Source organism: Pelodiscus sinensis, chromosome 7 (assembly GCF_052426305.1).
Source record: "Pelodiscus sinensis isolate ZL-2025 chromosome 7, ASM5242630v1, whole genome shotgun sequence".
Classification (NCBI taxonomy): Eukaryota; Metazoa; Chordata; order Testudines; family Trionychidae; genus Pelodiscus; species Pelodiscus sinensis.
This window is the reverse complement of record NC_143058.1, coordinates 40282833-40309678: the sequence shown is the minus strand read 5'-3', so window position 1 is coordinate 40309678 and position 26846 is coordinate 40282833. Positions and strand designations below refer to the sequence as shown.

Below are 26846 nucleotides of genomic sequence, written 5' to 3'. Positions count from 1 at the left end.
ATTGCATCTTCCATAGCCTAACTTAGGTCCCTTGCTAGTGGCTATTCTGGGGAGGGGGTTTCTTTCTTTGGGTTTAGACCAGAAATTCATTTTCATTTTAACAGATGTTCCAGTGATAAAGCATTTTCTATGGAAAAATCATTGTGATTAAAAATTTGACCAGCTCTAATGAGAATGCAAATCCAAAATGGCATTGTGCATTGCTTATCAGTGGTCCCCAACGCGGTGCCCACGGGCGCTATGGCGCTGACCGGGGCATTTGTATGCCCTCCAAATACAATAGAATAATCCTCTCACCTATATCTCAGATATCAAAGTATTTGAAGGCTTCAATATCTGAGATATAGGTGAGAGGATTATTCTAGGAGGGGTGGGTGAGATTCTGTGGCCTGCACTGTGCAGGGGGTCAGACTAGATGATCATAATGGTCCCTTCTGACCTTAGAGTCTGAGTCAAATCATCTGGGCACCCCCCTCCACCCTCCCCTCACATGGCTCATGGGTGGTCCCTGTCCCAGGCGCATGACACATACGCGGTGTCTGCCCTGGGCGTAGGGCACGTGGGCAGCCCCTACCTCAGGCGCGTGGCACATATGCGGTGCCGGCGCGTGGGTGGCCCCTACCTCAGGTGTGCAGCACATGTGCAGTGCCGGCCCTGGGCGCGTGGCACGTGGGGGGCCCTGGGCGCGTGGCACGTGGGGGGCCCCACCCCCGGGTGCGTGGCGCATGTGTGGCCCTGTCACAGAAGCCTGGTGCGGTCGTGGCCCTGCCCCAGAGCGCCCGACAGCCCCAAAAGGTTGGGGACCACTGGCTTAGCTGCTTTTTCCCCTTGGGTTCATGAAAAATGCACTATGCTATTTTACTTTCATTATTTGAGATCATGGAAAGAGAAACTTATCAAATAACAATCCAGCCATCATTTATAGGTTGCCGCTCTAAAATTCAGGGTTCTCTGCTCTGGCAATGTCTGTGGTCTGGTATCACCACAGATGTTCCAGGATCAGTGTGTCCTGGAGCATTGCAGGAGGGTGGGTACCTGGGAGCCAGTTCGTGGCTGTTGGGTTGTGGGGGGAGGGGCTAGGAGCTAGTGTGTAGCTCAGCTGGGCTGTGGATAGGCAGGGTACCAGGAGCAGCATGTGGCTCAGCTGGGCTGTGGGGGAGCCAGGAAACCAGGTGTAGGACAGGGGGCCTGAAATGACCTCCCCTGGTTCAGAAAAATCCCTCATCCTGGACCAGGGAGGTCCAACGTGTATTACACAATTTTGAACTCTGTATATTAAACAGTGGTACCATATGGCCCTTAAAGCAGTTAATAATCCAGTGCTGGTGGGGTTCTTTTAGGCTTGCTTGTTTTAACTTGGTGTATAATGTTTAGTTATGGACATGCAGGCCAGAACATCTCAGAACAGGCATGTGCAGCTACACACACACTTATGTGTAAGTGCACATACTAGTTGAGTATTTGCACACACCCTATGGGCAGGTTTCTGCTTGTGAGGCTTGTAAAACTATGGACCCAGTAGTCATACCACCACACCTGACTCCAGTCTATTGGGAGCTAATATAGTCTGATGTGTGCCTGAGATGTAAAGTCCCCCTTCTGCCATGTAGCAGCAGCAGCCAGGGCTGGGTTCTATATCTAGGGGTTCCTCTCCATCCATCCATCACAGAACTGGCTCGAGTCCCCATCCAGTAACCTGGAAAATTTACATCATATCCCTGAGTGCCTCTTGGAGGCAAGTCTTCCTCACTCGCAAGCACAGAGTCTGAGTGTGGAAAAAACTCTTATTAAAAGGGGAGAGAAAAGCAAAGTGGCATTGATTTGGGAAAACACCAAAAACTGAGTTCATAGCCAAATGAATATCATAGATTGAGAGCTTGAGGAAAAGGACCTTGCCCAACCTACTTAAGTCCAGAAATGTAAATGCCCCCCTTCACATGCCCAACCCTTCTCTGCATCCCACTAGGGCATTCCAGAGATGATCTGCAAAGTTTACCTCCAATCCTAAGTACAGGCAAGGGGAGGGTAGGAGGCATCTCACCCACTCCACTGGTCACTTGCCAGCCGCCTGCTCACTGGTACCTTCTCATGCCTCTCTATTGCCACCCTGCTGGCCGCTCATTGCATTTTCCACTGATTAGTAGCAGATTTGGCTCTGAACCTGACCTAGCCCAAAGCACAGTCCAGCCACAAGAAATTCCAGCACCCACTGGAGTAAACTTACATATAAAAGAGACTCATTATGGAGCCTTTCTTTATTCTATCATTGAAACAGCGGGGAGAAACAGGTTGAACCAGTCTTATAGCTCACATCTGGAGAACATGCAGCCTGCTGACTCACCTCCCTCCCCAGCTTAATCTACAGGGCTCTGAAAGTTGAGCCACTGTCCATCCAAGTGTATTTATAGTGACAGGAGCTCTCCTTTAAATTGAGTTAAATGCAGTCTTTCTGCATCCCCCTAATAACTGCACGCATTGGTGGTCATATCTTACAATTCGTGCATTTAGTGTTAGTGCAGTTTGCGACCCCACAACAGCCAGATTGGTTACCTGGGCAAAACAGCTTCTAACGGTTGAATATCTGGCAGGTTTAACTGTATTTACATAACCAGACCCAGGATTTTCTTCCCATTCTAGCTGGCTATAATGGAAGCATTGATTCAGACCTTGCTCACACTTGTTTTGTAGGGTTTTTTCCCCTTCCAGCCATTGCTGTGGGATCTTCTACAGTCCTTCCACTTCTGGGTGTATACCACCTGCAGGGTAACATTACCTTCTTAAAGCTGAAAACAATGGCTTCCTAGTTTAATGTGTTATTAATGGGTGACTTTACAATATGGGGCTGTATATTTGCTAATTATAGCCTATATGCATAGGTTATTTTAGTCCACTCTAATAATTCTCCTAAAATGAAGCCAGGAAAGCACAAATTTCTGTGACTGTTGCTATGTTCCACCATAATTAAGATGCAGTGATGTTAAGTGCAGTGCAGGGCTTCTTGCCATTCTTCATTGCTTGAGAGTTCCTTTGATACTCTGGCAGCATTCTCAAGCAATGAAGATCAAGGTCAGTGAGATGAAAATTAAAATATCCACGTTACTATGCCTGTTGTCTTTAAAGGGAGTTAAGTGACAGAGCCATTTGCTTCACTATTTTTTTCAGGTGACAGTAATTAAACTTGGATATGTGAATGCAGCTTTCTGAAATGATTTTAAAATGCTAGGCTAGACTAATCCCTAGCATAACACTGATTTATAAACTCATTAATTTTTGTTCTTATTTGGGAAGGGTCTTATTCTGCACTGCATAAAATATGCAGAACACATGTTTTGTAATTTAGCAAATGCACATTCAGGGTTGGTTTGCTAATATAGATGGGAAAACAATAGCCCATTTTGCTCTTGAAAGGACTTCTGACAAGATAATCTAGACACTGTATTGCTTCTTATGCAAAGAAATATCAACTTTCATACTCTTTGTGTAGGCGAAACTCCCTTTGGCATCAATGGGAATCTTGCACATGCAGGTAATATGAGATTGAATTAGACAGACACCAAGATGTCCGCTAGATAGAATTGTCATAAAAATGCAGCACTTCTTGTAAATGTGTCTGAGTCAACATTTCCCTTTTCACATCAGCGGCATTGCCTAGTTTGCCTTTTGTTCTAAAAATATATACATCCCTACTGAAAGAATAAAAATAACAGAAGCTACAAATCAATAGAAATGTATGTTTGTATCAGAAGACACTTTTCCCTGAAAAATCTGCAATAAAATAGAAGTATCCTGAAATATAGTTATCATGATATCTGAATTGTCAGATTAAAGAATATGCACTAAGTCTATTATCTATCTATGCTATCCATAGCAATGTAATGAATTTACGTTCATTTACTTGGTGTAAAGAATCAAGTGTATTAGCTAAATGCTATGTACCTAAAATGAATAAATTAACTTTTACTGGATTATAAGTTTTTCAGAACAATTGGGCCAGGAATGACTCTGCAAATAAGTATGTAAATATCTAATGAAGAATGTGAATAAGTCACCTAAACTTTATTTAAAGAGGGAATTTTTTTTTTCCAGGAGTAAAAATTCTAGGTAAATTGATCTGTTTTCTCATTTGTTAAGCCCTTGCTCATTGGGTCAGTGAAGTTGAGCAACTAACATTACATTCCTGCCAAAGGATCAAATAGAGCTACATTACAAGCTAAAGGTCAAGCAGATCATTTAAAGTTGCTACCAGCTAATAATCTGAGCCTGGATATGAGGTAAGTAATGGAGAACATGAGCCCAACTGTTCTAACGTCCTACTCTCAGATGCCCTTACTATGTCTGAACAGAATGCCAACATGTCATTGCAAATTTTAAAGCTTCAGAGGATGGCTGAGTTACTCTGTAACTAGAAAAACTTTAAAAAACAATGAATAGATTTGCAGCACGTTAGAGACTAACAAAACATGTAGATAGTAAAAAGTGGGTTGTGCCCACGAATGCTCATGATACCATCAACATGTTTTATTAGTCTTTAAGATACTGCAAGACTTCATTGTTTAAGTTTTTATTGCAAATTTTAGTTAGTTGTGAAACAAGCTATTTTGAGAGCTATGAAGATCATTTAAAAAAGTTACTACCCTTGAACAGAACATTAATAATAGAGTATATTTTCCACAAAGAGAAACTTGAAATTCAAGCACCTTGAAAAGAAGGACATTGTAATAAAAGTGAAATTGTCCTTCTCAAAGCAGAATATCTATTCACACAACATACATGCAAATCAGTCTTTAGAACACTCTAACTTTATGAAGTGCTATTGTAAACTTTACACCGTCTTGAAGTACAAGCTACAGTATACTTGATATAGAAATGACTCTATTAAGGACAGTTGTATAAATGAGAAATCTGCATATAGACTGCCAAATATGTTTGTACTTTAGTGCTTTTTAAACGTGATTTTATTTAAAAAAAAATCTCTAAATACATTTTGCATGCAGTTGGCCTGGATGATCAGTAGGTATTTCCCACCTCTATTCTTTTAACAGGATTGTGCCATATTACAAATTTCATTGCTTAAGGGTGATACTGTGGTATGATGATTTGGACAGGATTGTGCACAAGGTGGTGTGCCTCAGAATGACCCTGTGTCTGGTAGATCGCTGATCATTCTTTTGGATGGCAGAGCTTGCTCATCTCTTGGTGGTTAACCAAGCTGGGGAGAAGGGGCAGGACCATGTTGCAACTTGCTAACAACTCCAGAGGAGTTGTTAGGATTCAAGGAGCAGTCTCTATATTAAACAGACCAATGTTCTCAGTAGGCTGTGCAATTGTGTAACTGCTCAGGAGAGATTCAGATGTCACCCAGCTGATTACCAGGGTGTCCACAGCTAGGTTTTTGTTTTTACTGGTGGTGCACATCCCTCTGTGCACCAAGTATTCCACACATAGATGGGAAAAATTAGAGGGAACACTGAAAGAGATAACTATCGAAATGCGTCCAAGTGGGGAAGACTTAGTCATCTCCATATTCCTAGGACTGTAACTAGCCATGATATGGGGGAGGGAAAGGTAGGGGGTGTGTGGAGGGAGGAGGGAAGGGGGGAGTGCTGAATAAGTGCATTGCAGATGGTGAGAACGCTATTGCCGTTTGTATCTTACTATCTATTCAGTATCATTATTTTTGAGCCATATGCCATTTATAAACAATACGTAAGGATGAAACAGTGATCCAAACCCCCACGTGATGTGTTTGTGCATTTACTCACGATGTAGTGCAGGCACGGTATAGGGTGGGTTTCCAGGGAGTTCTGTTCTAGGACTAAGCATATTAAATCCTTTTAGGAGAGGGTGCAAAACAGACTGGAAGACTATACTCAAAGTAATTATCAGTGTGGTCTCTAACAAACCGGGGCTATTTAACAATTGGTTTGCAAGTACATGGCAGATAATGGGGTTATAAGGAACACTCGGTATGGATCCAACAAGGACAAACCAACTTACTGTCCTCCTTTGACAGGGTCACTGACCTACTGGATGGAGTGGGGGGAGGAAGTAGTAGATCTGATGTACCTTAATTTAGTAAGGCTCTTGACAATCCTGCATGACACTCACATAAGCAAACCAGGGACATGTTCTCTAGATGAAATTACTATAAGGTGAGTGCATAACTGGTTGGAAGACTACTCAAGGAGTAGCTATCAACAGTTTGCTGTCCTGGGTCCAGTACTAGTTGATTTTTTTCATCAATGACTTGGATAATGGAGTGAAAAGTAACCTAAAATTTGCAGATGACACACAGCTGGAAGGGGTTGCAGTATGTTGGAGGACAGATTTAAAATTCAAAATAATTGGTCTGAAATCACAGGGTATGTCTACACTACAATGTTAGTTCGAAACAGCTGGCTAAGTAGCTATACTGCTGAGAGTGATTTGGGGGTTATAGTGGAACACAAACTGAATGAGTCATAAGTATGATAATTCTTGCAGAAAAGGCTAGTATGATTTTTGGGGTGTTTCAGTAGGAGTGCTCTCTGTAAGACACAACTGGTAACTGTTCCTTCTGCTTGGAACCAGTGAGGCCTCAGCTGGAGCAGTGTGTTCAGTTCCAGAAAGGTGTCATCAGGTATGGTAAAGGGGATCATGAAGAACTATCCTGAGTAGGTCTCTTTACTGAAAGCAGGAAAAAAATGATGGGCTTAAGCTTAAAACTATTAAGAAATCCTTTGCTTCTGTTCGTATACCTAAGCACTGGAAGGGTATGTCTACACTACCCTCCTAATTCGAACTAGGAGGGTAATGTAGGCATACTGCACTTGCAAATGAAGCCCGGGATTTGAATTTCCCAGGCTTCATTTGCATAAACTGGGCGCCGCCATTTTTAAATCCCGGCTTGTTCGAACCCCGTGTCGTGCGGCTACACGTGGCACGGAGTAGCTAGTTAGGATTAGGCTTCCTAATCCGAACTAGCTGTACTCCTCGTGGAATGAGGAGTACAGCTAGTTCGGATTAGGAAGCCTAATCTGAACTAGCTATACGCAGCACGGGGTTCGAACTAGCCGGGATTTAAAAATGGCGGCGCCCATTTTATGCAAATGAAGCCCGGGAAATTCAAATCCCGGGCTTCATTTGCAAGTGCGGTATGACTACATTACCCTCCTAGTTCGAACTAGCGGGGTAGTGTAGACATACCCGAATTGGTTTGCAAGGGAGGCTATGGAATCTGGCTCATTGGAGGGGTTTGAGAAAAGGTTAGACACATGCCTGCCAGGGATGGTCTAGATCAGCGTTTCTCAAACTATGGTACCAGTCCATGGGGGGGGGGCAATAATGGGCCTCAGCGTGGCTGCTGGGGTGTTCCCCATGCCCTGGGCCAGGCTGGGCTGCGGGTGCAGCTGGATGTTCCGGGCTCCCAGCAGAGGCGTAGCGAGGGAGGGAGGCACCATGCTAGGGGGGGCGCCAGGCTGGGCTGGGGGGGAAGGTTCAGGGTGCTGGACTCACCTGGGCTGCAGGAGGAGGGAGGTGCTGGGAACCTGATGCTGGCCTCAAGGAGAGGGAGGGAGGGAGGGACAGGGAATCAGTGCTGGGCTCAGCATGTCTGCACAGTTTGGAGCAGGTGGAGGAAAATGGAACTCAGCTGGGCTGAAAGAGTGAAGAGGTGTAGGGTGCTGTGCTGTGGGAGTGGGGAGGTGTGGGATGCTGGGCTGGGAACAGAAGGGCAGCAGCTCAGCTGAGCTGTGAGGGGCTGCATGGAACTGGTGCTGCACTCCCTTGGATTGTGGGGGATGGTTTTGGGGGAGGTGCAGGGAACCAGCACGGGTGGGCAGCTCAATTGGGTTGCAGGGGAGGGAGGGGCAAAGAAGCCTAGAAATAAGTGCTGTGTAGACGCTCCCTATATCAAAATAAGATACGCAATTGACGTAGCTCAATTTGTGTAGCTTATTTTGAGTTAAGCCTATTTTGAGTTAAGCCCTGCAGTGTAGACACACTGCTGGAAAATGAATTGGAGAGGCCCTTGGTGGTTATCTTCAATGCTACTCCTTATCACATGTAGCAGTGTGTACAATACTGACTGTTGCCCTTCAATATTCATGAACAAGAATAATTTAATATGAAGAATGTCTTCTCATCAATAAATTAAATGTTAAATTAGAAAAATACTACATCAAAGATTGAAATGTGCACTTTCAAATTAGGATGTACTAAAATGAGCATTGCCCATGAAACCTGAATTCACACCATTTCTATGCATTATGATAGTCTTTAATTATAGGAATAACTGACTATTTGTGAAAACTTTGCTATTGGTACCCTGCCAAGCGTCACACAGGAACCCTGGGCTAGCTTCTGTGATAGAATCCAAATCTCCAGAGCAACATTCACCTGCCTTAATCAGACGACCATTCTTTCTCTTCCTCAGTCCATGGCCTTCACTTTTATTGCAGAAGAGGGAAGATTTTTAACAAGGTAGAGGTCCTATAGATAGGCCCTTCACAATACAGCCACAAGTTTTTTTTGTGTGTGAGTTTTCTTAGAAAATTTTAGATGTGCTATTTAAATGTCAATCTAGCCTTTGGGGCCCCTACTTAACGCTAATCTGGGATTCCACTGTTTTTCCTCATACCTAGTACCAAGCTTTGTCTTGTCCAACTTAATTCCTTGTGATGTCTCCCACACTCTCTGATGCTTTAGCCCTTCATGGGAGCTGTCTGGTTCCTCTTCTGACTATTTATAAAGGCCTAGGTGACTGTTATTGCCTGATCCTTTTAGTTCCACCCTGTCAGGCAGTAATTGGGGTAGTTACTCAAGTGAACTAAATGTGACTAGCCAGTGCTTTAAAGTCTTTCCCACCAATGATAGGAGGTTTCACCTTCTCATGCAGCTATAATACCTTATTTTCTTTTAGTGAGTTCTAGAGCAAACAAATAGCAGCAGCTGCACCTCAGCTCTTCACCTCATACAGAGCATTAACAGCTTGAAGTAAAAATACTTTTACCTAGGAAAAGTGTGTAATTGAGGGGTCAAGAGGCAGTTATGGATACCTGCTTGGATTATGAGACACGAGGTTTTGTGGTGAATAAATACAAAATCTGATCCTCCACTACTGGAAACCCACACATCAAAAACAATAATTTTGAAGACAAGGTTGCAGGCACTCATAAATGTGAGTATCAACTTCCAAGAACAATAGCCTGAAACGGCAACAATAAAACTAGCCACCTCTCTGTAAGCATTAAAATAAGAGTTAATGTTGCCCTTCTCACATGAAGCATCCACACCATCTCAGCTCTGCCCTATAGAGACAACTACCTTACAATAGTCTCCTCTTTGAATGTACAGGAGCAAAATATGCACCACAGCTCATTGCTTTTATCATTGGGACCCAAAGAAATTCATGGTCCATCTTGGTCATGTTCATATTCACAGTCTTCTAAAAACTGCAAATTCCATTATTTCTGATATTGAAATGTGAAAGGGGCCTGATCCAAAATAGGGTGTGAAGAGGTGGTTTCAAGGTTATTGTAAAGCAATTCTAGTAGTGTCACCCTTATTTCTGCGGTGCTACCTCTGAGCTGGGTGGCTGGAGAGTAGCGGCTGGTGGCTGGCCCACCTAGCTCTGAAGGCAGCACAGAAATAAGTGGCAATACTGTGACCTCACTGCTCCCAGGAGCTAGCGCCCTACACTGGTGGCACCTCTGGTGCAGCTGTAATGTTCCCAGCCCTGCCCAAAGGCCGATTCCCATCCCCCCCCATACAGCTGTCTGCATCTTCTGTTCCAAGGATGTGCCAGTCAGCCTGGTGCCCTTCCCATTAGGCAAGGCTGAGGGCTATACAGTTGTGCCAGAGGAATGGCTTCACCTTCTGCTCCTTCTGCCTGTGTGGCTCCCAGGAGAGCCCGCTGTTCTGCAGATACTGATGTATAGCCGCAGATATCTGCACAGATACAAACGTGAATCCCTAGATGCACAGCTCTAACTAAAGACCAGAGCTGGAATCACTTGACAGACTCCTGACTTAGTTTTGGAGTGATTCTGTATTTTGTGGGCCAGTTCACCACAAACTGCTTAGACACAAGCTTTACATTCACCTCACCTGTGGCCAACATCCAACAACCTTTTCATTTGCAGCATGGCAGCCATGATGGGCCTACTGAGGGGGTGGATGAACTCAGAATATTTGATAATATGAATAACCTTTAGAGACCATGCTGACCCACATAAAGTAATTCTAGCTTTGCATGCAGTGTTGGGGGATCTGTGTTGATCCCAGGATATATGGGAGACAGTCATATCTTAAACAAGCTTCTGTTGGAGACAGAGGAGCTTTCAAGCCATATGGAGCTCTTGCACTGAGCATCTGGGCAAAGTGCAAGTTGGAACAGACTGTTTAGCATAAGTAGGGACCACTCAAGATGGTTCTGTGTGTGTCTAGCTGAGTACAATCATGGGCTAAACACAGGCACTAGATTTATGGCTTATTAAACAATCTGTAATCCCCTTCTTGTCCTATGACTCAAAGGGCCATTTTGCCTCGAATAGTCCCATACAATATTTGGAATCAATAGTTAGTATACAAGGTGGAACAGATTATATTTTGCTGTGAAGCTCACTGTATTTCCCCAAGACTGAAAAGCTCGGTATGGCTTATTTCTTGCTTCAATAGAAGTTAATCCATTAAAAATTGTTACCTCCCCCACTTGTGTCTCTAACAACTCTACCAGGCAGCCCTTAGAAGAGACTGTAGTGTGCTGAGTCTTGGACACAGACATAGTTCCAAGAAACCATCCATTTTTTTAAGGAATACAGGATCTGTCGAAAAACGGTTTATTTTCGACAAATCCGCATCTAGACTACTGTTTTTCGAAAGCTCTGTTTCGGAAAAAAGCGGCGACCATGTTTATGCTAATGAGGCACAGGATATTTAAATCCCTGCTTCATTAGCAATTTCAATGTGCCTAATCTACATCTTTGTCAACAGAGAGGTGTATTCTAGGCACACCCTAATTTACCAGTAGGCTAGCATTTAAACAGCAACAATAAAACCAGCTAATTCTCAGTAAGTAATAGAGTTAATGTTGCAGTTCTTGCACGCGGTACCATACTATCTCAACTCTGCTCCATAGAGGGACTCGCCTACACTAGTGCTTTTGGTATATTAAGCATCTAAACCTGCACCACAGCTCTCTGGTTTTATAATTTTTCATGTTGACCTGTCTACAGTACTAAATGTGGTCCCTTTTTCATCACACAATCTTTTGTTTCTTTTCACGCAAGTGCTCATATTAAATGACCTAGGCATACAGGATTATCCCCTGCCTTCTTCCCAGTCCCTGATGTTCAGGTACAGCAGAAGGAATTGAAACCACAAAAAAATCCTCTAATTAGGTCTGGTGGGGCAGTTACTCAGCAGGCCCAGAACTGGCCTCTTTGCAGTCCCTACTGGAGGGTTGTATTAGGTGTTGGCCAAGAAAGGAGTGTGACACTGGAGCATTGTGCTGCAGCTATTCCCATCTGACTTGAATGTTAAAGTCGGATGATCTAACCTGGGTCAGGGCCAGAGTGGAGGACCCAGCAGCTGTAACTTCAGCCCCCTGAAAGCTGAGTTTACTCTAACTTCCACAGTGAACTAGTCCCAGGGTGAGGGAGCCTAAAAAATGGCTGCCTTTCCAACCCCAGGGCATTAATAAGCCAAGCCTAGCTCAGTCCTAGCCTACAGGTGTAATGAGTACAACAAGATCCAAAGCATGGCGAGTCAATTCTGCTGACTTCAATGTAATTGATTCTAATTGCACAGTGCAAAGGAGAAACTGCAATATAAGGCCCTCTGGGATCAATGAACGCAACTCAGACTGATGTATGGTAATCTGAGACATTAACTGAATCTGAGAACCCAGTGACAGTATGGTGTATTGAAAGGGCATTGTATGTTGTGGTGTTGACGAAAACGTTCTTGGACAAACAGGTCTTGGCTTCATGTTCCAGGTCTTGGATACAATGAAACTTAAACTGTTGACAGCTGCCTTTAAAATGGGTACTTTGCACAATTACTTACACACAACTAAGTAAAAAAATTACTAGTTTGCTTGTACCCTAAGACTGTTTTTTCTGTTTACTAAAAATGCATTCTCCTTTTAACTGTTATAAATGTGTAGATAATATTTTCAGCCAACATTGCTTTATTTCTAGGAAGTGTGAGACTTCATTTTTCATTAATGAAACTATTCTTTGTACTAAGGTCTTTAATGGTTCTGCCAGAAAACATGGTTCTGCCTTTTGACTTATTTTGAAATAAGACTTTTTAGGACCGGATTCAGTAATACAATCCATTTGTCTTAAGTACTGCAAAAGTCCATGCCAAGTCCCAAAAATCAATAGTTTTGTGCGAGAGAGGAGTTATGTAGTAACATGTTTCTTAGAAACTCAGAATCATTTAATTAATCCAGTTCCTAAACAATTATAGATTTCTTATTTTAAAGGGACTTGTTCAAGTAGTTAAGGCTCCATGTTTAGACTTTGTAGGAAGGAAGAGGGAGATGTATACAAAATATAACTAGCTTCATGACTCTTTTTTTAACAAATGCAGTATAAAGCAAAAGGTCTTTGGGTTGCCCTGCTCTGCCCACCCAGCCTGCTCTTCCCAGTGGGGGGCAGCTTTTGGGAGGGAGTTGGCCCTGTTCCAGACACTCCCTGCTCCTAACAGGGGGTGTGGTCATGACCTGCTGGGAGCATGAGACAGAGCAGGGCTAGTCTCAGGGCCCACTGAGAGGGCAAGGCCCCACACCCAGATCCTCCTTCCCACTGAGAGCACTGGCGGGGGAGCAAGGCAAATCCCCACTCTCTCTCCCCAGCAGGAGTGCCTGGTGGGCAAGCCCTGAGTGCTGGTTAAGGCTTCTGGCCAGTGTAGCTATCCCTCCCTTCCCCCATGTCCATGGCGTGGGGGAGAGATGGCCCCATTGTTGCCTGCCCGCTGAAGTCAGAGCCCACACACTTGTCTCATGTTGGCTCTGCCACTGCTGTGCATAGTCCCTGTGCACACAGGTTATGCATCCTGATAAGACTTTTGGTGTTCTGGGGGGGAAGGTGGGAAAGAGGAGGAAACTATAATCTAACCTGGTTCGATTTATTTTTCACGGAGCGAAGCAGGGTTTTGACATGAGCTCCTCGTTGAACTTTCAGTTCCTTCTGTCTGGTTTGAATGTAGATTCTGTCTGATACCTGATGGGAAGAGGAAAGAGGGGTGAAGGAGAAGTAAGCACTTAAGGATGTGTTTTAATATGCCATTATTGCTGCACACTTACAAATAAAGTGAATGTCATTTGTGCCCGATTCAACAAAATATCTAAGCACGGGCTTGTGTTTTGTGAAATAGGGATCTTTCGTGTATATTGGTTTGGGTGGCTTGTCTGTGCCCATTTATCTTCTACAGACAAGAGCCTTTGTATAGGAGGGAAGAGTGATTACTGTGCTTGCAAATTTCAGTTCTTATATGGAGCTAGAGACTGGCTGCAATAAGTGCATTTCATCCTGTAAAAAGTGAGTTGCAGCTGGCACTAGCAGATCAGAGAGTATGTCTACATGCATTCCTCTTTAGAGAGAGGAATCCAAATGCAGCTGAGCAAAATGGCAAATGAAGCGTGGATTTGAATTTACTGTGCTTAATTTGCATAATCGCATCCAAGCGCTATTTTGAAATACCCGATTTAAAAAAAAGAAACGCTGTCTAGATAGTTATTTTGAAAGAGAAGCCTTATAAAATGAGGTTTAAGGGTAATTTCGAAAGAAGGCTTTTCTTTCAAATAACTATCTAGACAGCGTTTCTTTTTTTGAAATAGGGTATTTTGAAATAGCGCTTGGATGCGATTATGCGAATCAAGCACAGGAAATTCAAATCCATGCTTCATTTGCAATTTTGCTCAGCTGCATTTGCATTCCTTTCTCGGAAGAGGAATGCAGTGTAGACATACCCAGACTCTCTTGTGTAAGATAAGGAAAGGCTACAGTGCTTCCTTTATGGAAAAAAAGAAGAGATGTGTCTTACTTTAAATCCTTCAATGCATTCTCAGGTGCAACTGTCCAAGGGGTGCTGGAGCAGTTTTTATAGTTGTGGTATCTCAGTACCACACTGAATCAATGTGTAAACCCCATGTATAATGGAAACCACAACAAACCAGAGGTGTAGCAGCATCCCCCACTCTCCCCAAGCCAGCACCAATGCAGCTATTGTATGGTCAGTAAGATATTTATAGGTGGTGCCACTTAATGGCAGAATGATATAATACAGTTTAGGCTGTAACTGTATTAAGTTTTACATTTCTATCTCTTATGAACTGTACATGATCATGCTGTCTTAAGTTCAGCACATTTTAGACTAGTCTAAGAATCTCTGAATTGTACTTTTAAAAAAAAATTGAGATCAAAACATGTAACAACTTGGTCATCTGTCTTAGTTGCAACGTCCATTTCTGGTTGGATTGAAATCTATGGGCTGTCGTTGTCTTGTTTGCATCAGCCATCTGTAGCACTTGCTCTTTCTGGGGAGCAAATGAAAGATGTCAGCAATTTGCACTGAACTTGATAACTGTCAGTTTTGATCATACATGATTCGAGGAATGAATTTTTTTCCCTAGTGGCTGCACTTGTCGATCTTTCTCCGTGCAGATTGGTATTAACAGTCCTCAGTCAGATTGTAAATCCAGTGTCTCCATTTGCTTGTGGTTAATATGCCCTGCTAAACCTAGGATCAAACAATATTTTATTTGCAGTCACAAATTCTGCTGTAGTCTGTCTATCACTAGTTGTTCAGGAATAACAAAATGACCAAAAGTGCCCTTCTGTTTCAATACAATGTTGTAACCTTAATGGCCACTTACATTTTATGTGGGGGTTTCTAACATTAGATGAATTTGTTTTTTGTTTATACTACAAATACCTGTCTCAGCAAAGGCAGGAGTCCTTAAGCCCCTTTTAAGCCCTCAAAACAAGGGTAAAACTCTTTTCCCTTTGATCTGTCTGTATGAAGTGAAGAGCTGAGTGCTGGCTGGTGGCATTTATTTGCTCTCAAGCTTTGTAAATAAAAATAACTTTTGTGTGAAATCCCATCACGGAGGTGTAATAGGTTGAGCGAGGTAAAGTTCAAGTCCTCATTAGTTATATTTATTTCACCAGGTTGGTAACTGGGTAGTTACTTGTCAGCCAGAAAGGATGGGACTAAAAGGTTCAGGGAATAACACAACAGACCTCTAAACTTGTATAAATCATTCAGTCAGAGGAGAGAAACCACAGCCAGACAGGTGTCCATGGAAAGAAGCACTAAAGCACCCTGTGGTGGGGTGGTGATGAGGGCTGGAATTCCAGTGCAGGCTCCATTGGGGGACTGATCCAGGCAATCTGGGGGCTGCATTTATCTCCTGGGCCTGAGGTTCCCCACCCCTACTCTAAAGATTGCTGGAAGCCTCAGGAAGAGTTAGGTTGAACAGAAAAGTGATTTGATACTGGAGTTGGGGAGGAAAAGCAGGTCTGAGCATATCCCAAAAGGACAAGTTGATATTTAAATAGCACAATATATGTTTTTATTTCTGTTTAAGGAAACTCAAAAACAAAAAATGTGAGTTATTCCATCAATGAAATAAATCATAAAAATAGTGCAATGAAAAAATTCCTTAATTTGGTATTAAATACTCTAGTGAAGAAATGCTAGAATGAACACTGATTATTCAACCTCAATTTGGCCCCATTGTCAGACCAGACAGCTGTAAGAGGCAGAAGTTGGGCATATCAGCTGTAGAAGGGTGAAGGCATATTTCTGAGCTGAAAAGCTGATAATTACTCATCCACCTTCGGTTAAGGGATTCCTTAACCCCCATCTGGAGAGGGAGGGGAGACAAGTGTAGCAAGGAGCAAATGCTTCTCCTGGTTGGAAGGCTCCTCTCCTCCGTAGGGGAAGAAATGATGCTAACTGCTGCTTCTGGAAGACAGCATTTCAAGGTGACATCCTGGAGAGGGGGCCAGGAAAGAAATTGCCTTTTTTAGTGTTGTGAGTTTATTTTGGTAGCCTAAAGAACACAATTCCAGATTGTCATGAAGTCCACTTTGTAAATATCCACACACAAAAAATCAAAGTGAGGAATAAAATCCCCTTGATAGCAGGAATGACTTACTCCACATACAGCCCTTCCAAGGGAGAGATGTAGAGGCCAATAAAGGGGAAGAGGTACCCTGACAGTATGTGTGATGATAGTATGTTTGTTTTTAAACAGGAGCCCTGCCTCATTCAGTGCCCCACAGAGATCTCTTTGGGGGCTGAATCGGTGCTGTGTGTTGAAGGACTCAGTAGGATCTCTACCTTGTTGCAGAAGCTGGAAGTTTTGTAAGAGTGAGGTAAATTGTAGGAAGCGGAAGGTTGGCCGTATGGTTATGAAGCTTGATGTCATTCTAGAAACATGCTACATCTACACTGGCAGCTTCTTGCGCAAGAAGTTTTTTGTGGAAGAGTTCTTGCGCAAAAAGTCCTCTGCAAGAGTGCGTCTATACTGGCATGTGCTTTTGTGCAAGAGCGTCTATGGCAGTGTGGACGCTCTCTTGCGCAAGAAAGCTCTGATGGCCATTTTAGCCATAAGGGTTTCTTGCGCAAGAAATTTATGTTGCCTGTCTACCCTGCCCTCTTGCACAAGAGGGCTCATTCCTCGTGGGGAGAGGAATAACTCTTCTGAAAGAAGCCCTGTTTTCCAACGCTAGACTGTAAATTTACTTGCTCAAGAACGCGTGTGCAGTGTAGACACCCGTCAAGTTTTTGCACAAGAACAGCTGTTCTTACACAAGAAGCCGCCAGTGTAGACATAACCTTAGAGTCTATCCCCTACCTCTGTCACAAAAACTTCTTGCGAGATGCTGGGCAAGACACTTGTACCACAGTTTTCACAGGTAGTTGGTTCTGTCTGTAACAAAAGAGTATCCTAATGCATAGACACAATGGTGCCAAATTAAGGTTTTATGGGCAACAACCATTCTAGTAGAATGCTTAAATCCTTTTTAAGCCTTAATTTTGTATGTGCTAATGTTTTAATCAATTAGTGTATTGATGAGCAACTCTGATTAAATTAATTTCTGCATGAATATTAAATTACTGCTTAGTTTATAAACAGCAACGGTCAGTCCACATTCTGATAGGGAATAGCACTAAAGATAACCTCTCAGCCGTGGCAATATTAACCAAGGGCCTCACTAATTGACTTTCTAGGGCTCTGACCTGGCAAACTTTTATGTATGCTGTCAATTAACTTTATGCACCTGAACCCTCCAGGTACCCTTGGTGGAGTGAGGAGAAAGTGCATTGCTTTTTTTGCTGCGTTTCTCACTCTGGCTGGGGAGTGTAGGGGGCAGACTAACCTGAACCTACCCTCTTCCCCAGTTATGCCCATTGGAGTTTCAGTGACTAGGGAAAGGTGTTTCTCACCTGGCCCAACCTGCTGTGTTGAGAAGGTAGGGGTAGTCCTCTCTCCTTGGGGCAGCCTGCAGACTGAGCTCCTCATTCCCAGCCATAATTACCATTTTATTTTCCAAAAAATAAATATTGAATTAAGGACCTGATCAATGCTGGATAAACCTTCTAGTATTAATACACCACAGAATATTAGCCCCCCCCCTTTTTTTGCAAGTGTATTACAATGACTTTAATGCAAATTGTAATCCATTCTAACCCCACATTCCTTTTCAGCAGTATCACCATCTACTCATTACCTCCCATTTTATAGCTGTGCATTTGATTTTTTTTATCCTAAGTGTAGTATTTGCACGTATCTTTGAATGTCATCTTATTGATTTCAGATCAATTCTACAATTTATCTGTGTTTTGAATTCTAATCCTGCTCTCCAACATGCTACGAATACCTGTCAACTTGGTGTCATCCTCTTGTTATTCTCATTAATGAAACTATTAAACAGGACAGATCCTGTTTGGAACCTGCTAGATATGTTCTCCCAGTTTAACAGCAAACCATTGATAATTGCTAGACCACAATTCCTTAGTTGCTTTATAAGATAAAGTATGAATGAAGTTATTCACATGCTGAAATACATTCAGGAGGGAGGATCAAGTTTAGTAAGGAAAATGCAAAGTTAGAAGTTCTTTCGACTATTTAAATGATGTTTTTAGCCAAAGAAATGATTGGCCTATCAAACTAATATTCTGGTTGAGGGGACCGACAAAATGTAAGATAGTGGTTGCCAACTAGACATCAAGCCATTGATCACTGCTTTTTAGAAAAAATATGGTTAAACTGGAGAAAGTCCAGAGAAAATAATTACACATCTAGAAAATATAATCTGAGGGAAGATTTTGGATCCATTTGATAGTTTAACAGCCCTACTTCCCTTCCCCTAAGCCATTAGTTTATTGAGAAGTTAGTATAGTTGTTGTGGCCTGAGTCTTTAAATCCATTCTTATGGGTGTGCCTTCATGCTACCGGTGATCAATATGTGTGTGCTAGTTTAAACGAGCATTCCCAATCCAAAAGTGAATTGCTTCATATGCATTCCCATTGCTGTATTTATTCAATTCAGAGATTTCACAGCTAAAACAGTTCACTGTTTGAGAGTCTCCAACTCAGAGGCTCAAACACCCTGATTATTATAGTAGTTATTGAAAGTCAACCTGTCCACACAATTACTAAAGTAGAGGTTTTTTGTTTTCTGTTTTCTTAGAAACCCCTATTGGAACTGTTGGCTGACTTCTTAAGTGACAATTGTATCTGTAATATTTCAGGAGGTATGAAGAATAGCTTTGACAAATTAGCATATACCACACTAATTGTGCTAGGTGCTTGGGAAATAATTAATAATGAATTTGATAAACCTAGTCTCTCTGCCTATGCAATATCAGTAATTAAATCATAATGTGGCAACATTGTTTACATTTGACAATATTTAAGTTTTAACTACATGAATATTTTAAAAAATGATCTCTTGCATAGTTAAAACTAGTCACAGAAGCAATGTGGTATTTCAGTCTGTAAAGTGCCACTGATTATTCAATGGAGGAAGTACAAACAAGCTGTGGATGTGACCAAAAGAAATGGTTTATAAATTCAAACAATAGGAGACTTCTTGTGAAATTAATAAAAAGTCAATAAATAGAGAACTGAAAGTACAGTAACTGTTTTAAAAATTATAATAATTATAATAATTATTCCAAAAAACATAAAACCAAAACACTGGGTGCGCAAGACTGAGCAACATTTTACATTTTCTATTAAACATCATAGACTACCTAAAACCTACTGAGGAGGATAGGTCAGTGTGAATGCCAATAACTTCATCTGCTTTATCTGGGACAGTCCTGACCCTTCCTCACTGTCTCAAGTGAATTTGATTGGCTAATGCATTGATGCAAAGACTTGACACAATTAAACTTGGAAACAGAGGCAGCTGTTTCTTGCTCAATGAAACATGACATTGAAGGCTGTTGTCCACATGTGAGAATCCAATTAGCAATTTGATTTATGCCGATGGTATTAAAATAAATCCTGCTATTCATGATCTAGACTAGCACAGCATGGTCTTCATTCTTGTAAATTAAAGGATAATTTATCACCGATCATTAAAATTCAGACCTGGACTAACACATGATGTTTTAAATTCCATTTTGATACATCCCAGATTTATAAGTTGTTTCTCCCCTCTTCCCCCCATTATATTGTTAGACTCATAGGCTTGGAAGAGACCTCAGGAAGTTGAGTCCAATCCCCTGCTTAAAGCAGGATCAATCCCAACTAAATCATCTCAGCCAGGGCTTTGTCAATCTGGGACTTAAAAACCTCTAGGGATGGAGATTTCACCATATCCCTAGGTAACCCATTGTAGTGCTTCACCCCCACCTAGTAAAATAGTTTTTCCAAATATCCAGTCTAGTCTTTTTCCACTGCAACTTTAGACCATTGCTTCTCATTCTGCCATCTGTCACTGAGAACAGTCTCTCTCCATTCTCTTTAGAAACACTTGTCAGGTAGCTAGACTGCTATCAAATCCCCCCTCTCCCCACTCTTCTCTAATTGTAGACTACAAAAGCCCAAATCCCTCAGCCTTTCCTCGTAAGTCATGTGCTCCAGCCCCCTAATCATTTTTGTTGCCCTCCGCTGGACCCTCTCCAATGTGTCCACATCTTTTCTGTAACGGGGGAGGCCCATAAGTGGATGCAATACTTCAGACGTAGCCTCAACAGTGTGGAGTTAAGGGGAAATCACTTCTCTAGATTTATTGGCACCTTAATATGCCATTTACCTTTTTGGCTACAAGGGCGCACCATTGATTTATATGTAGCTTGTGATCCACTTTGACTCCCAGATTACTTTCTGCAGTACTGCTCCCAAGGTAATCATTTCCTATTTTGTATGTGTCGGTTGTTCCTTCCTAAGCGGAGTACTTTGGATTTGTCCTTTATTAGTTCTCTCTCCACGATCCTGAGGTCAGCCAGGAGCTGTTTTATCCTCAGTATAATCCAGAGCAACCTCAGGGCTGTTGCGTCTTGCATTTGGCTACAATAGCACACGTGTAACTGTTTAAGAAGAGATTAGCCACAGCATATCATTGCTCTGGCTGTTCCCCTGACAGATCTCCTTTGTCTGGACCAGGGTTCTGGGGAGATAAAAAGCAAAGTGTGCTCTTTCTACTGTACTGGGGAAACTGCCAGGTACTATAGCTGGTTTAGTTAATTTTAAGGTTGATTTGCAAAGCAGACTGAATTGGGAGTTAGGGTCTGACTCCAAACCTGAAAACTATGGGAGAGGTGTGTGGTTTTTTTTGTTTTTTTTTTTTGTTTTTTTAAGTAGGGGGACTTTGCGTAATGGTTTAGGCAGAACTTTATTTCATGCCTCATTTACTTGGATGATTGGAACTTGAAAAAAGGAGTGGGAGGAGAGCTGTTAGTCTGTTTAAAGGACATTATTATGAGTGTGGCATTGTTGTCCTCACTTCTCAGCATAGTGCACCTTCCTGTTCCCCTCTTGCTGACTCTTCAGAGTGCTCATAACTCCTTCTGGCTAAGCCTATGCTTTAAATTGAGTGTCCAGAGTCAGCATTCAATACACCATATTATTCGGTAGAAAGGGAAGAGGAGGCCTGAACACTCAGATATGAGAGGGGGGGCACTTTCACTGAATATATGTCCACACTGCAGTTACACACCCATGGCTGGCCTGTGCAGACTGACTTGGATGCACAAGGCTCCAGCTGGGGGGGCTGTTTAATAGTGGTAAAGGTATTCAGGCTTGGGCCAAGGGGCCATGGCCCTCCCACTTTTCACCGTGGGCCGTGCCCGTTGGTTAACCAGCTGCTGGAGAAGGGGTAGGGGAGCCTAGACAGCTGTGAGGGAGCCATGGACCCCCTCATCTGCCTGTGGGTGGGAGGGAATGAGAGCAGTCACTAGCCTGTACCTCCCCCTCATATCCTAGGACCCTCCTTGCCAGGGTAGATGGAGAGTCTGGAGCTCTCCCCAGCTGTCTGCATGGTTCTTACCATGGCCCAACTGAGGATTTTTGGCCAGGCCCTGCCTCCCCCACCAAGGGTAAGAGCTGTGCAAGCAGCTGGAGGAGATCAAGGTGGTTGGGTAGGTGGAAGAACTGGGGTCCCTAGCCCGGCTCTGGCATCTGGCTTGGCAGGGCCTCTGGGTTATAGGTGGTGCCGGGGAGGAGAGGGTGTCCATGGAGGGATTGGTATACTTGTGGTGCTCCCCGTTTTTACAAAAAAATCTATTGCCCTCAACCTGGGCTCTGAGGGTATGTCTACACTACCCCGCTAGTTCAAACTAGTGGGGTAATGTAGGCATACCGCACTTGCAAATGAAGCCCGGGATTTGAATTTCCCGGGCTTCATTTGCATAAGCGGGGAGCCGCCATTTTTAAAACCCCGCTGGTTCGAACCCCGTGCAGCGCAGCTACACGGGGCTCGAACTAGGTAGTTTGGACTAGGCTTCCTAGGAATAGGAATAGGAATCCTAGTCCAAACTACCTAATTCAAGCCCCGTGTAGCCGCGCTGCACAGGGTTCGAACCAGCGGGGTTTTAAAAATGGCGGCTCCCTGCTTATGCAAATGAAGCCCGGGAAATTCAAATCCCGGGCTTCATTTGCAAGTGCAGTATGCCTACATTACCCTCCTAGTTTGAACTAGGAGGGTAGTGTAGACATACCCTGAGATACTATGAGGTGGGAAGGCCACACTGTGATTAAGCAGTCCCTGTAGCTAGAGCCTGAGTCACTTGCCAAAGGTCAGTTACATGTGGCTAATTATAGTGTAGCCATCCCCTCAGTGCCCTCTCAGGTTCAGTTTCAGCAGCCGGCAGAGGGTCGAAGCAGAGCATGTGTCCACATTGCAGTTACACACCCATGGTTGGCCTGTACAGGCTGACTTGGACTCACAAGGCTCCAATAGCTGGGGGGCTGTTTAATTGTGGTGAAGGTATTCGGGCTGTATCCATCTTCATGTGCATGTGTGTAGATGCATAGCTACTTGAAGAGGGGCAGGGGGGAGGGAGTTGTATGTGGGTGTCTGAAAGCACAAGCTCTTGGCACTTTGTGTGTGAGGGTCAGCTCTACATAACATGCATCGTCTGGATACGGAATGATTCCATTTGTCACTGATGTTCTTATCTCACAGCCACATGATGACTGCCAGCATTTGAAACAGGATTAAAATGAAGCTGTAGAGGACTTTGGGTGAGGAAATAGCCCAATTTGTGCTCTCAACAAGGCTGCCTGCCTATACCACTTGGAGCATCACTGTCATTTTCCTTCATCACAAGACGTTAGGACAACATCTTACACTCTTCTGGATTCCACTGTAATGTCATTTTCTCAGCCTGCTGCAATAGTCTACTAGGAAAAAACTCTTCCATTTAATGAATATGGTGCGGTCAGGAAAGTCAGTTAGTGATCACAGCCTCTGCTCTCAGTTCCACTTAGACAATTGGCTTTCAAAGGTTGGTTAAAGTATGTGGTTTCTGTGATCTCTTGCCACTGTTACTTGATGCTTCCAGCATTACAGAAAACTAGTAAAACATCCACCCAAAGATCGCATGGCATCCATGCTGATCTCATTATATCCTTCATTTTCTCATATTTTGCTTTCCTATTTTTTTTCTTGTCACTGCACGTCCCCCACTTAAAAAACCAAATTCTCTGTAGTGATAGATCATACACCTAGACACACTGAAAAATGGTTTAATTCTTCCTGTTCTATTTCAGCAAAATAAACTCTGGGGTGAGACTGAGTGTGACTCAGAATGAGTTGGGGTGGGAAGTCAGTGTGATAACTTGAGTGCTGAACCCACAGAGCACGTTCAATCCCTCATTTGCTGCCACTACCACTCTGAAAAATGTAGGTAGCTGTGCTAGTCTGTTTCAGCAAAAACAAGGAGTCCTGGAGCACCTTAAAGACCAACACATTTATTTGGGCAAAAGATTTCATGAGCTGGAGCCCACACCACATTCTGCTAGCACTGGTTTACAGTGGGCTGTGAAGAGCTGGAACTCTTGTGGGAGAGGCCACAGCACAGCTTTTCTCCTTTGCTCTAATTTTTTTGTTCTTTCTTCTCTATCACTAGCACTGACTCTAACTGCTTAGAAGACTGCACTTAGTTTAATCCCCGTCATTCATTGCCAAGGCATTTAGTTATCTTTAAACCCGTGAAAATTAGTTACTTTTGAGTAATTAGTAGGTAACCTTGCAGCAGTACTAATAAGTTGGTTGATTTGGTTATTTTAAACATACAAGCTGTTGGCAGGTGTTTGACTATTTAAAATTTTTCAAGGGCTTGGATAAACTGTCTTGGAACAGGAAGAAGGAGGTAAAAAATCCAAAATGGAAAGTAATCTTAAATCACAAGAAAAAGCCTCTGACTGACTTTATTGGTTTAACCACCAAGAATGTACAAGTCTTTCCAATATTTTTCTCTCTAGATTCAGTTAGGCATTCTGAAATACCTGTTTACTGTGATATGTATGTCAGATGCAATGTTATTAACTTTGTAACATTTTCACTACCTTTTGAAACACCTAGAAAGTTTTTGAGTTTATAAGTCTGTATTCTGAGGTTTTATTGAATAAGTCACCGTGACAGACAAAGAAATAGGAATCTTCTTTCTAGCAACTCAAGCAGTACACTGGTCTTCCAGATTTGCGACACACTGTCTTAATAGAAATGTTTTCATGTTGTGGTTCAATCGAGACACTAACTATTGAAACTTCAGATTAGCATGGAGTGTTAAAGTAAAATGTTTGTACTTGGAACATGAATAAAAATAGAAATAAACTGGGGGGACGGGGGGAGGGGGGGACAGAGAATAACAGAATTGCCAGGCCCCTGGGCAATGTGTTTGGGGACCACTCCGCGTTCCAGGAAAGGGCTGGACCTTGGGCCGAAGGAGCAGGGATGGAGGAAGCTAGCCCTTAGGGCCGCCCGGATCATGCTATGATGCCTGCAGTCAGTCCTTGGTGCTACCTGGAGTGCACCACCTGAGGCTCCAGCAGTGATTTTTACAGGGCCCAACGGTCCAGTCACTGCCACAATAGCAGGGGTGGCAGATCGGAGCCCTGGGGCAGTTGTCCCCTTTGCTCCTCACTGCTGGGCCAGAACGAAGCATTTAATTGGGTTTCAGTATTCAATGTTCCTGGTACTTGGTGGGAGGAGGTGGGCTATACTGTCTGTAAGAAATCTGGAGAGGCTGCTTGCCAGAGTCTTACAAACTTTCCTCCAGGCAACTTAAAGGCTGCTTTGTGGTGCCAGAGTGGTACAAAGTAGCCTTATCTGAGGTCGAGGTCTAGCCCTGAGGTTGCACTGGACCTTGCAGAGAATGGAGTGGATCCTTGTGTTTTATAGCTTCAGCACCCATGTTGGTGTCAAATGTTAAAGATTTTCAAGCTATGAGAGCCCATATCAATAGTGAAAAGTTGGGGGTAGGTGTTTAAAATTACCCTTTATTGTTTTCACACAATCAGACCCTACTGATGATCTAATGTTTATATTGAATTTTCCATTTCCACAAATCCTTAGAAAAGTTAACTGTTCTTAAAGTCAAAATAGTGTCTTAGTTTTTTTATAATTAGCAGCGCAGATAGTTGGTGTCAATGGAAAAAGTCTATTATTCCCTGTAAGTTCACAGTAATTTCTTTGCCTATATAGTGATATCTCACCTCTATTCTTCAGTGACTGCCACTGTAAAAGCTTGCTTAGTTCTGTAAATTCTGCTTGGCTTCCTGCAGAGAAGTAGGCCATCCATAGTCACTGGCTGGTAGGCACCAGAATCCCGATGACTGAATTGTCATTGTCGTCTCAAAAGTTCCTTTGATCTGGGACCCAAGTAATAGACTGCTAGACTGGATTCACACCTGGGTTTCCGGGCCTCTGCAGAGAACAAATACTTTCTACTCCCCAGGTAACAACACTTCAACATGGAAAGGAAACTGAGGCATACCTAGGCTTCATAAAGAATTATAAAAGTTCTAACTTGATCACATCCCCTCACTGGAATTTAAGAACCAATCCTACTTCAGCACAGGGGGTACGTCTACACTACAGCGCTAGTTCGAACTAACTTAGTTCGAATTAGTTAATTCGAACTAAGCTAGTTCGAACTAACGCATCTAGAACTAAAAACTAGTTCGAACTAGCGTTTTGCTAGTTCGAACTAGTAAGTCCACATTGAGTGGACTCTGAACAGGGCTTAAGGATAGCCGGAAGCAGTGCCGGCAGGGCATAAAAGGAGGACTTAGAGTATGGAGATGCTGTCTCAGGCTAGCCGAGGGCTGCGCTTAAAGGGTCCCGACCCCCACCCCGGACACACAGTTCTAAGGGGTGCCCCGCTTGCAAAGAAGTTCTGGCTTGGAGTGCCCTGAGTGCCCACACTGGGCACATCACACCACTCGGCCATCAGCCCGGCTGCACTTGCCGCAGGCTGCCATCTGGGGAGAGGGAGTAATTGGGGGGCTGCAGGAGAGCTTCCACCCCCAGAAGCCCGCAGAGCCAGCCCAGTCCTCCCCATCGGGGGCTCGTACCCCATTCCTCCCTCACCTCCTTCCACTTACCCTTCCCTAGCCCCCCTTCTTATTGATGTACAAAATAAAGATAACGTTTCTTCCAACATTGACTCTGTCTTTCTTGAAAAAAACTGGGGGAGACTGGGAAAAGGAGGTGGGAGAGGGGAAGAGAAAGGCTGGGAGAGGGGAGGGCAACTAACATGATCAGGGGTTGGGAACAGGTCCCAGATGAAGAAAGGCTACAGAGACTGGGACTGTTCAGCTTAGAAAAGAGGAGACGGAGGGGGGACAGGATAGAGGTCTCTAAAAGCAGGGGTTGGGTGGAGAGGGTGCATTCAGAAAAGTTCTTCATGAGTTCCCATAAAGAAGGACTAGAGGACACCAAAGGAAAGGAATGGGTAGCAGGCTTGAAAGTAGTAAGAGAAAGTTGTTCTTCTTCCCAAAGCAAATAGTTAACCTGTGGAACTCCTTGCTGCAGGAGGCTGTGAAGGCTACAACTAGAACAGAGTTTAAAGGGAAGTGAGATCAAGTCATGGAGGTTGGGTCCATGGAGTCCTATTAGCCAGAGGGTAGGAGTGGTGTCCCTGCCCAAGGTTTGTGGAAGGCTGGAGAGGGATGGCACGAGACAAATGGCTTGGTCATTGTCTTCGGTCCATCCCCTCCAGGGTCCCTAGGGTTGGCCGCTGTTGGCAGACAGGCTACTGGGCTAGATGGACCTTTGGTCTGACCCAGTACGGCCATTGTAAGCTCAGGGCTCAGTGTCGGGGGTCTCAGTGGACCCCCTTGATTTTCATGCACACCTGGTCCTGGGTGGCCAGGCTGGCAGCTCTCC

The 26846-nt window shown here is 43.5% G+C and overlaps 1 protein-coding gene across 15 annotated transcripts in view; it reads right to left on the bottom strand.

The window, feature by feature from the left end:
- B3GALT1 (beta-1,3-galactosyltransferase 1) overlaps positions 1–26846 on the bottom strand; it is a 377442-nt gene that overhangs the window by 50518 nt on the left and 300078 nt on the right. For 6 of the 15 annotated variants that reach the window (XR_016350045.1, XR_016350044.1, XM_075933545.2 and 3 more), the window contains one exon: positions 13104–13208. The exons of 2 other annotated variants lie outside the window; for them this stretch is intronic. The gene's annotated coding sequence lies outside the window, so the exon portion shown is untranslated. Of the gene's footprint in view, positions 1–378; positions 5816–13103; positions 13209–17445; positions 21790–25171; positions 25383–26846 lie in introns of those variants that run through there. 7 more of the 15 variants (XM_075933535.2, XM_075933539.2, XM_075933542.2 and 4 more) reach the window with 3 other exon arrangements.